Source organism: Mustelus asterias, chromosome 25 (assembly GCF_964213995.1).
Source record: "Mustelus asterias chromosome 25, sMusAst1.hap1.1, whole genome shotgun sequence".
In the NCBI taxonomy this organism is placed as follows: domain Eukaryota; kingdom Metazoa; phylum Chordata; class Chondrichthyes; order Carcharhiniformes; family Triakidae; genus Mustelus; species Mustelus asterias.
Genome location: NC_135825.1, coordinates 48,898,837 through 48,911,098, shown reverse-complemented (window position 1 = coordinate 48,911,098; position 12,262 = coordinate 48,898,837). Strand labels below are relative to the sequence as shown.

The window sequence follows — 12,262 nt, the reverse complement described above, 5'->3', positions numbered from 1 at the left end:
CAGGGTCTGGATTTTCACTGGCTTAATCAGGCTGGAACAGAGGAGGAGAACCATAGGATTGTACCGATGGCCAATGTGTTACTCTGCTTCCTGCACTCCTGACGCCAACAATTTCTGTCAAGGCTGGGGAGAGGACAAGCCTACCAAGTTGCCCGTGTCAATCATGAGGCCAATTACAAGAGTTGACGAGCTCATTAGGAGCTGATCTTCACTTCTGTAATTCTCACAAAGGTGGGCAACTTCCAGCAGCTGCCTGGTGCAAACCCACTTTACGATGGCGGTGACAGGGTCAGATGTAAACTAACGTGAGAGGTTTCAGTTCAAAAGGGCTCTACATTATATAAACATCCACTTAATTTGGAGAACGTGTCACCAGCCTACCCTCTCCACCCTCCCTCTGGCTTAGCCCCCTGGCTGATTGATGCCTCCTACTGCCCTCCAAAATGTGGGAGAATTTAACTTTAATGTTTCCATGTGGGTGTTGGCAATGTAGCTGCAGCTGGCTGTTCAACTGACACAACTCTGCTCCGCTGATTGGCCACTGCAAATTTTACCCCAGACTAATTGCCTCCAAGAAAATTACAAAAACCTCCAGCTCCGTAGTTGGGGTGGATTTGTTACTCGGAAAAGAACCCGCCTTCCGATTCCCATCTCCATTGGGAAAATCTGGCTCTTCCCTGGATGACCTACTATGGGATCTGAGGGGTTGGCATGCACTGAGCCCTCCAAAGGACGGGAGGAAGTCTATAAAATAATGAGGGGCACAGATCAGCCAGATAGTCAATATCTTTTCCCAAAGGTAGGGGAGTCTAAAACTAGAGGGCATAGGTTAAGATGAGAGGGGAGTGATACAGAAGGGTCCAGAGGGGCAATTTTTTCACACAGAGGGTGGTGAGTGTCTGGAACAAGCTGCCAGAGGAGATTTACCAGGATGTTGCCTGCTATGGTGGGAAAATCGTATGAGGAAAGGTTGAGGGGCTTGAGGTTGTTTTCGTTAGAGAGAAGTAGGTTAAGAGGTGACTTAATAGAGGCATACAAGATGATCAGAGGATTAGATAGGGTGGATAGTGAGAGCCTTTTTCCTCGGATGGTAATGGATAGCACGAGGGGACATAGCTTTAAATTGAGGGTGAGAGATATAGGACAGATGTTAGAGGTAGGTTCTTTACTCAGAGAGTAGTAAGGGCGTGGAATGCCCTGCCTGCAGCAGTAGTGGACTCGTCAACATTAAGAGCATTCAAATGGTTATTGGATAAACATATGGATGATATTGGAATAGTGTAGATTAGAGGGGCTTTAGATTGGTTCCACTGGTCGGCGCAACATCGAGGGCCGAAGGGCCTGTACTGCGCTGTTCTATGTTCTATGTTCTAGAGGTAGTAGTAGAGGCGGGTACAATTTTGTCTTTTAAAAAGTGTTTAGACAGTTACATGGGTAAGAAGGGTATAGAGGGATATGGGCCAAATGCCGGCAATTGGGACGAGCTTAGGGGTTTTAAAAAAAAGGGTGGCATGGACAAGTTGGGCCGAAGGGCCTGTTTCCATGCTGTAAACCTCTATGACTCTAAATGGACAACCTCTCCAACAAAAAGGCTTTTTTTATTTGTTCATGTCTAGGCCAGCGTTTATTGCCCATCCCTGAGGGCATTTAAGAGTCAACTACATTGCGGCGGATCTGGAGTCACATGTAAGCCAGACCAGATAAGGAGGGCAGATTTCCTTCCCTAAAGGACGTTAGTGAACTAGGTGGGTTTTTACAACAATCGACAATGGTTTCATGGTCATCAGTAGATTCCTAATTCCAGATTTTGTATTGAATTCAAATTTCACTATCTGCTCTGGGGGGATTTGAACCCAGGTCACCAAATATTACCCTCGGTCCCTGAATTACTAGTCCAGTGACAATACCACTATGCCACTGCCTCCCTGAGGATGAAAATGGCTGAGGATTTCAGCAGCAGCTGTGTGGTCTCTCCAACCTGAGCCAGTGTGCCACGAGGATTCAGGGGTTCAGGAAGATGGGAAAGGTCAGTGGTATAACTCATTCAGATGTCAAGCCTCAAACACTGACTTTCCCAACATTCTCCTGCACGGCACATCTCAGCTCAATTTACCCTGTAGCTGCACTCATTCCACTCCCAAAAGATTATATGAGGATCCTGACATCATATTAATTTCAGAGAATTGAACTCTCCCACAGTTGCACAAATCTAGCTCCCCTTGTCAGGGAAAATTCCCTATTATCGCTTCTCAGCCTTTTGGCTAAGATCAAGTGTAGTATGGACAGGCTGCACTTGGTTGAGGTCATTAGGTTACATTTAAGCTTCATTTGAAGCAATTTTTAAAAGCAGCATCTCGGCCTTTTGGTTAAGATGCAAATGACATCAAGCCTTGGAGGAGGTGAGTCTGCGCCTACTCCAATCAGCTTGGCTCATGTAGATCAGGCCCAAGACAGGAGTGGAGGCCCTGTCTTGTCAACTTGGATCGGAAATGTCTCAACTTGTTGAGACTCTGAATTGGACTTGATTTGATTGAATTGGAAAAGTATTAAAAAAAACTCTGTCTCCACTGATGCTGTCAGACCTGCAGAGTATTTTCAGAATTTTCTGTTTTTTACTTTGACCAATAAGGTTGCAAATAATAATAATAACGCTAAGGATTATAAATGCCTCAGAAACCAGCAAAGGGCTACCAAAAATTTGCTTAAAAAGAAGAAAAAATAGAGCACATGAATAAACTATTCAGGAGTATGAAAATGGATGGTAAGAGTTTTTACAAGTATCTAAAAAGGAGGAGAGGAGCTAAAGTAAACACCCATATCTTAGAGGCAGAGATAGGAGAAATTGTCATGAGGAATGAGGAAATGGCAGAGACATTGAACAAATATTTTGTTTCTGTTTTCACAGTAGAAGAAAGAAATTGCATACTAGAAAGATAGGGTAGCCAAGGGACTGATGAAGAATGAGGAAATTAATATGATTAATATCAGCAGAGAAAAAGTACTGGAGAAACATAAGGAACTAAAAGACAACAAATCCCCAGGACCCGACGGTTTACATCTTAGGGTTCTAAAAGAGATAGCTGCAGCAATTGTGCATGCACTGTTTCTGATTTTCCAAACTTCTTGAGATTCTAGAATGGAGAACAGCAGTCTGGAAGTTAGCAAATGCAGCAAGAGGAAAGGAAGAAGCAAGAAACAAGGTGCTACAGATCAGTTGATGTCAGGAAGATTATTGAATTTATTATTAAGGCATTCTTAATTTTGTGCTTAGAAAATCATAATATAAACAGATAGAGTCACCACAGTGTTATCAAAGGGAAATCATGTTTGATGAATGTGAGGATGTAACTAGAGGGGGAGATAAAGGGGAACCAGTAGATGTCCTATATTTGGATTTCCAAAAGGCATTCAGTAAGGTGTCACACAAAAGACTAATATTCAAGATAGGGGTTCATGGAGTTGGGATGGACAGAGGATTGCTTAACAGGCAGGAAGCAGAGTAGGAATGAATGGTGTTTTCAAGTTGGCAGGCTGTAGCTAGTGGAGTGCAGTAAGGGTCAGCACTAGAGCCTCAGCTATGTAAAATTTATATTAATTACTTAGTTACATTTTCACTGCCTGGTCGGGAGCGCAGTCAGGAAAATTCCTGGCTATGCAAACCTGACCCGGGAAAAAGTGCCCCGGATGCTCCAGCTTTGGACCCGGGGGTGTCATGGGTGTCAGGCTCGTGGAGGTAAGCTTGGTGAAGGGCCTGCCTCAGTAATCTGGCACTTTGTCCAAGTTGTGAACAAACAGCAGCACCCCCCCCCCCCAGCCCTCACTCCTCACACTCCCCCATACACTCCCCGTAGCCCCACCCACCCCCAATGGCCCTTCATAGTTCCTATGCCCCTCTACCCATCCCCAAGGCCCGTCATAGTTCTATTCGAATTTAGTGCCAATTTATGCCAACCCACGACTCCGCCACTCACCACTCTTTGCCCTTACATCCTCCATTCCAACTCGCCCAGTATCCACCATGGGCAGACCTCAGGACCCATGCTGAGATGAAATGAATTAAAGTTCCAAGAGTCTATTGCAGACATTTTTTAAAAATTTCAAAACACTTCAGTTACTAGACCCAAATTTGTTTTGGTTTAGAGATTTAGTTCTAGTCATCAGTCATGATAGCTTCGCTTCTGACTGTGGAAACCTTTTGTTTCTTTATGTGAGTTTTGAGGCTGTAGGGCAGAGAGTTTTTAAACTCCTCTATCAGTACTATTTCTCTTAAGTCTTTGAAGGTATGGTAAAAATTTAGGGCTGGGACCAAGCAATCAAATATAGCTGTTTGATTCTCTCGAATTCCAGGAAGGTTTACATGGTGTTTTTACGGGAATTTTGGAATTTGTTGACAGTATGTCTCTGGCAAACTCACAGGCATGTAAATAGCTGCCTTGGTCTGATCATAAATGTTACAGATGTCAGCAGGCAGCATGGACTAACTCCCGTGGGCCTTTCCTTCCAGCTGACCGTGTATCAGGTGTGTCCAAAACTCTGCCGGCCATTGTAATTTAGCTGCCAGTTTCTCAAAGGCTGTAAAGGCAATTTCCACATCATCCTCTTCAAACTTGGTGACCAATTGCGAATATTTCACGAAATCCACATCAGACCCTCAGCTAAGGATAGTTTGATTAGCACTGGGTAAAATCAGATTCTTCCCAATGGCTGCAATCTTTCTCAGTTTGCTATCTCCCTGTGCCTGTAATTCTCTTCCCAGTTTTCTGAGCTAAAAAGCTCTCTCTCTCTCTCTCTCTCCTGGGATTCTCTCACTTTTGCCTGAAACTCAAACAGTAGCCCCTGTTCTTCCAGGCGAATTTTAGCTAAGGAAGCCGTTTCTGGAGCTTCAACCTGTGCTATAGTGAGGCTGAGAAGCTTGGGCAGCATCTTTAATTTCTCAAGTCTTGGTGTTTTATTATGTATATTGAGTTCTATCTGCTTAGCTGTTTAGGAGTGCTATTCGTTTGCCCTATTTAACCCTCCTCTTGCAGAAATGCTTTCACATCAAAAGTAACCATCTTATTGTCTAGAGTTAGAACTCATACAGTTTATTGCTGCAATCCCTTCTGCTCCTTGTTTCTATAATATTGGCTTTATGCTGCTTTTCCTTTTCACTTCCAATTCCTTTAAAGTCGGATTTGGGTTGTTTACGATGGATTTTATCCTGCACTGCAGCACCCAATTTATCACAGACAGAATAATGTGCTTCATCACTGCCTGTGATCACTGTGTTTTGTATGCAAGGAGTGTGTGTTTTAATACCTCAGAGTGATTGTCCAACAAATAATTACAGCAGCAAGCTTTCTGTGAATTAAAAATGAGCAAGATCAGTTATTTATTATCACACACTTAACCCGAAGGTTTAAATGTTACATCTCATTCATTCTACTTACCTGCACTATCATCCACACAAAGATTAGACACAGATAAGGGAAAGAAAATACAAATACAATGTATGGCTGTCTAAGTCCCTTTTTCTGGGCAGGCCTGCTGTTTTTTAGATGAGTTAAGGCAATGGTTGAAGGGAAGGTGTTGTAGAGCAGAGAATTTTCAGTAAGTTGCAGTCCAACATCTAGGAGGTTGCTTCTCATGTGACGTTGGAACAGGTTGATGAGAGTTCTTCTTCCACCCTCAGGGTGTGGTTGTTTATTATCTTGGCTGCTGAGTTGACATGCAGCTGGTTCAATGGTTGTCTGTGGGGATCTCTCTGCGAACAGTTTCTTGCTGTTTTAAAAGCAGGCAACACACGGCTGTCTCACCACCTGACTGCTTACAAGTCCAAAGACCTTTTCCAAAAAGGATGGGTATCTAAGTCAACTGTATATCCCGTGTGATGACAAGTCCAAAGATGTGCTGGTTAGGTGGATTGGCCATACTAAATTGTCCCTTAGTATCGGGGGACTAGCTAGGTTAAATGCATGGGGTTATGGGGATAGGGCCCGGGTGGGATTGTGGTTGGTGCAGACTTGATGGGCCGAATGGCCTCCTTCTGCACTGTAGGATTCTATGATTCTATGAACTGTGTCTTTGAATGACCCATTCAACGAGAAATTACCCTTTTGAATTAGCTTCAGGGAAAGGCATTGAGTCAATATCAGTCTGGAAAATTCAATTTTCCCTATTGATACAGGGGAGTGTGTCAATCCACAAGGGATGTCAGGTGATCAGCAGACAACCATTTTTGTAGCCTTTTGTGGTTTTCAAAAAATAACATATTGATTGAAAGTCCATACTATATAGAACCTTAACAGCAGTCTGACAGCTCCCTTGACAGCTTGACAGCTCCAATCAGCTTGACAGTTCCCTTGACAGCTCCAATCAGCTTGACAACTCCCTTGACAACTTGACAGTTCTCTTGACAGTTTGACAGTTCCAATCAGCTTGACAGTTCCTATGAGTTAATCCATATTTTATGCACATCTGTATCTATTTTTAATGATTCTGAAAAGCACTTGATCTCTCCCAGATGACACCTTATACCTTCCAAAGGTGCCTGTGGACCTATCCAAAAGAGTACCCTTTCTCTCCAATAGACTCTAGCAGCTTTAGACGTTCTCCTGAGAGATCCTAAAGCATACAAGTTGTGTTTTGGGCATCCAAGTTTTAAAAATTGGATCTGTTTGAAGGTACTTTTACATATGCAGATGCCCCCGTGAACCATGGATATGGGAAATATAATCCACCCCAATTGGTGGCAGCTACAGGGTCGGAACTTCTGGAACCGGGTCTCCAACATCATTTTGGCTGAGCCGGAGACCCTCTCTGAGAAAATTCAGGCCAAAAAGAGTCTGGGCATGATGCATCCAAGGTTGTTGATGATACAAAGTTAGTTCAGAATGTGAGCTGTCAGGAGGACACAAAGAGCCCCATAGAAATTACAGACAGGTTAAGTGAGTGGCAGCAGGGTGGCAGATGGGATACAATGTGGGCAAGTGTGAACCTATTCACTTTGTTGTGAAAGGTATGATATTTTTAAATGCTGATACTTAGAGAGATTTGGGTGTATTCGTACAAGGAACACAGAAAGCTAGCATGTGAGTACGTCAAACAGTTAGGAAGGTAAATGGCATGATGGTCTTTATTACAAAGGGATTGGAGCACAAGGGGGTCTTGCTGCAATTGTACAGGGCTTTGGTCAGACCACACCTGGAGTACTGTGTGCAGTTCTGATTCGCATCTTTAAGGAAGGATATACCAGCCTTGGAGGTGGTACAGTGAAGGTTCGCTAGATTGGTTCCTGGGATAAGGAGATTGTCCTATGGTAAAAGGCTGAGGAAATTGGGCCTCTACTCTCTGGAGCTTAGAAGAATGAGAGGGGATTTCATTGAAACATATAGGCTCTGGTGGAAAGGGTAGACACGGAGAGGTTGTTTCCGCTGATGGAAGAATCTACAACACTGAAGCAATGGCTTGGTTTGTGAGGTCAACTAATTAGAACTGAGAAATCGATTCACTAAAAGAGTTGTAAATCTTTGAAATTCTTTTTGTCAGAGGGTTGCGAATGTGCCATTGTTGAATATATTTAAGGCTGCGATAGGCAGATTTTTGATCTCTCAAGGAATCAAGGAATATGGGGAGCAGGCAGAAAGTGAAGTTTACATTGAAGTTGAGCTATGATCATATTGAATGATGGAGTGGACTTGAGGGGTTGTATAGCCTACTCCCTCTCCTAATTCTCATCTTCGAATGATCTAAATACATAGAATCCCTACAGTGCAAAAGGAGGCCATTCAGCCCATTGAGTCTGCACCAACCACAATTCCTGTAACCACACATATTTACCCTGCTAATCCCCCTGACACTCAGGTCAATTTACCATGGCAACCAGAGCACCCGGAGGAAACCCACACAGACAAGGGGAGAATGTGCAAACTCCACACGAGGCCGGAATTGAACCTGGGTCCCTGGTGCTGTGAGGCAGCAGTGCTAACCACTGTGCCACCGTGCCGTCCTTTGGTGGCCCATTGTTCTAATATCTCTGTAATAAGCTTGGTGTTAATTTCCATCAGATTATGCTGCACTGATGGGTCTAGCGAGTTTTGTTATATTACAGGTGCTTTATAAATGCAGGTTGTTGTTCATTTGAACACAATAGAGACAGAGTGAAAGTAGCAAGGCTGCATGAAATGATATCTTTGGAACATCTAGGTAGGAGAATTCGGAGATACCCTGATTAAAATGGAACGTAGAAGGAGACAAGGTTGATATGGGTTTACCTTAATTCAAAGTGAAGCCTCATCAGCATTTGCCGAGTAAGCATTCATAATGAACACAATAACAGGCTGATTACATTATCATTTAACCGAATGTTCAAATGGCCTAAATGACAACGCACACATCCGTGAATAGGGACCATTAGAGTAATGAGCACCTGAGAATCCAACACCACTGACCTAATCAACAGAGTCCGTTAATCTCCTTTGTAAACCATGCATCTCATCTGCAGTGCCTTAAGGTTAAGTTTCACCTGCTAGGATACCAAAAAAAAAAGGATATTTAAAGTGTCTAATTTCTTGTGGTAATTACAGGTCTGTTGTTGGGGCTCCTTGTAAAATGGCAGGAAGCGTTAATGTGGTGCTTTGTTCTGGAAGGCTGCGTGTAAAAGAGGTCAGTGCCAATCCATTTATCCTGACATTGGGTGGTACTTATAAGGAGGCAATGGGTGGCTGATTATTGCCGTATTTTCAGACGAGTAAGAGGCACCTATAAGAAAATGCATCTGCTAAAGTTCCCCAATGAGGAACAATCTCTGAGTTCTGGCATAACTGAGAAGGAAATTAAAGCTGTGAACTTGTAATGCTGCAATTTCTACCCCCCCACCCCCACCTCACCCCGCACCCCACCCCGCACCACCACCCCCCCCCCCCCTCCATTGTGAAAGTCAAATGAGATCATAGTTACATTTTTTTTTGCAACGAAAGAAATTACATTTATATAACAGCTTAGCACAGTTTCAGAACCTCCCCAATAATTCACGGCCCATGGGTTATATCTGATGTGGAGAGACTGTTGTTATGTCGGCAAAAAGTGCAGTCAATTTGTGCACACTGGGATCCCAATTGTGCACAAATTAGCTCAAAGACCAGGGACGGGATTTTCCAGCCTCGCTCGCTCCGAAACTGGAAAATGCTGCCTGAGGTCTGCGGACCTTTCCATGGTCCGCCCCTCGCCCACTCTGATTCCCGTGGCAGGTGGAACGGGAAAATTCACCGGCAGGTCGTTGTTTTTGGTTGCAGGGGAACTGCTGGCTGGAAAACCTGGAATATTGTCCCAGGTCTTCCACAGTGCGATCTTTTAAATGCGCCTGGATAAGCAGATAGGTTGCTGTTCAATATTTCAGTTGAAGCAGAGTTTCACAGCATTCCCTCACATGGGCGGCACGGTAGCACAGTGGTTATGGGCGGCACGGTAGCACAGTGGTTAGCACTGCTGCTTCACAGCTCCAGGGTCCCGGGTTCGATTCCCGGCTTGGGTCACTGTCTGTGTGGAGTTTGCACATTCTCCTCGTGTCTGCGTGGGTTTCCTCCGGGTGCTCCGGTTTCCTCCCACAGTCCAAAGATGTGCGGGTTAGGTTGATTGACCAGGTTAATAAAAAAAAATTGCCCCTTAGAGTCCTGGGATGCGTAGGTTAGAGGGATTAGCGGGTAAAATATGTGGGGGTAGGGCCTGGGTGGGATTGTGGTCGGTGCAGACTCGATGGGCCGAATGGCCTCCTTCTGCACTGTAGGGTTTCTATGATTCTAAGATTTCTATGATTCTGCCAACCGAGATCATGTGCCCAAGTATACAGCACAGATTAACCAACAAACTACTGATTCAGAGGCAAGAGCACTAGCAACTGAAAGCAAACTAACATCTGGAGTGTTGGAAAATAGGAATAGGATAAGGCCATTCAGCCCCTCGAGCCAGCTCCAATATTCAACTAGATCATGGCCGTATCTCCATATTCCATGATGTCATTAGGAACTGGAAATCCATTGATCTCTGTCCTGAGCAGACTCAATGGGCAGGGATTTTCCGACCATGCTCGCCCCAAACCGGAAAATTCCGCCTGAGGTCAATGGACCTTTGTGTGGTCCGCCCTCGCCTGCTACGATTCCCGTGGTGGGTGGGACGGGAAAATTCTCCCCAATAACTCCATAGTGGCACAGTGGTTAGCACTGCTGCCTCACAATGCCAGGGACCCGGGTTCAATTCCTGGTGACTTTGTGGAATCTGCACGTTCTCCCCGTGTCTGCGTGGGTTTCCTCCGGGTGCTCCGGTTTCCTCCCACAGTCGGAAAGACGTACTGGCTAAATGCATTGGCCATGCTAAATTCTCTCTCAGTGTACCCGAACAGGCGCTGGAGTGTAGAGACTAGGGGATTTTCACAGTAACTTCATTGCAGTGTTAATTTAAGCCTAATTGTGACACTAATAAATAAACTTTAAATAGCCCTCTGGGGCTGAGAATTCCTAAGATTCCTAAGTACTCTCCAAGTAAAGAAGTTTCTCCGCATTTCAGTCCTAAATAGCCTACCCCTTTTTCTGAAGCTGTGTCCCATGGTCGGATTGTTCTAGAAGCCCACCCCCACCCCCAGCCTGGGGAAACATTCTTTCTGCATCTATCCTGCCTAGCCCCTGAAGAATTTTGTATGTTTCAATGAGATCACCTCTCATTGTTCTAAACTCTCGAGGATACAGACCCAGTCTCCTCAATCTCTCCTCACAAGACAGGCACACCATCCCAGGAATTAGTCTGGTGAACATCCATTGCATTTACAAAAATTGCAGCTATTTATTGCAGGAAAGGAGCAGGTGAAAAGCAGCGCCATGATATCCCTAATCTAAACCTTTCTCTTCCAGTGGGAACAAACTGGATTCAGTTTAGGATGAGATGTTCCACAATCTGCCACATGCCCTGGGTGGCACAGTGGTTAGCACTGCTACCTCACACTGCCAGGGACCCGGGTTCAATTCCTGGTGACTGTGTGGAGTTTGCACATTCTCCCCGTGTCTGCGTGGGTTTCCTCCGGATGCTCCAGTTTCCTCCCACAGTACAAAGATGTGCATGTCAGGCCATGATAAATGAGCAGGGTTACCAGGATAGAGTGGGCATTGGGCCTGGGTAAGGTACTCTGAGGGACAGTCAGCGCAGACTCAATGGGCTGATTGGCCTCCCTCTGCACTGTAGGGATTCTATGATTCTATAAAATCCCGAGGTGCTATTTCAAAGAGGCACAGGGGAGTTGCCCTCAGTGTTTAGACCAATATTCATCCCTCAACCAATATCACTAAAACAGATTATCTGGTCATTATCCCATTGTTACTTGCGAGACTTTGCTGGCCGCAAATTGGTAGGCGCATTTCCTACATTTTAACAGTAACTGCAAAGTGCTTTGCGTTGCTGAGGGGATGAAAGGCGCTACATGAATGCAAAACTTTCTTTCTACATCTTCCATTGTAATGCCTAGAAGGTAATGAATGTAAAACATAAGCGTACACATTGGAACATAGAAAGAATGGTGAGAATCTTTAAACAACATCACACTGAACATCTTTCATAGACTCACTACAGTGCAGAAAGAAGCCATTCAGCCCATCGAGTCTGCACCAACAACAATTCCACCCAGGCCTTCTCCTCGCAACCCCATGTATTTACCCTGCTATTCCCCCTGACACTAAGGGGCATTTTAGCATGGACAATCAACCTAACCAGCTCATCTTTGGAGTGTGGGAGGAAACTGGAGCACCCGGAGGAAACCCACGCAGACACGGGGAGAACGTGCAGATTCTGTACAAACAGTCGCCCAAGGCTGGAATCGAACCCGGATCCCTGGCGCTGTGAGGCAGCAGTGCTAACCACTGTGCCACCGTGCCACCGTGCCACACTGTTTATTGAATAGATTCACCATCCCCTTAAATTCTAAAACCTTTAGAATCGAGTACACCAGAATTTCACATTAATACAGTAGGTGTGGCACATTACTATTCCGATGCTTAATTTCAAGACTGTGAATAATCTTAACATTTTTGAGATGTTGGATGGTTTTGGTGAATTTGAGGCTCCCTGAGGCAAAGCAGAGTAGTCTGAGGAAAATCAGGCCTACTTTCAGGACTGCCTGTTGGGCCTCAACCAATTATGGTTAGTTTTTAAATATATATAACTGGAGTAGAGAAGAGAAAAAATGTGCATCCTGACCCCACATTCAAAGGATGTGTGACACCACTGCTTTGCTAAGTGCCCC

At 44.8% G+C, this 12,262-nt stretch overlaps 1 protein-coding gene and 1 pseudogene across 2 annotated transcripts in view; one reads left to right on the top strand and one right to left on the bottom strand.

Annotated features, from left to right (window-relative positions):
• LOC144479165 (ras association domain-containing protein 8-like) overlaps positions 1–12,262 on the bottom strand; it is a 94,110-nt gene that overhangs the window by 19,680 nt on the left and 62,168 nt on the right. The window lies entirely within an intron of this gene.
• LOC144479338 (U2 spliceosomal RNA) lies at positions 2,242–2,393 on the top strand (annotated as a pseudogene).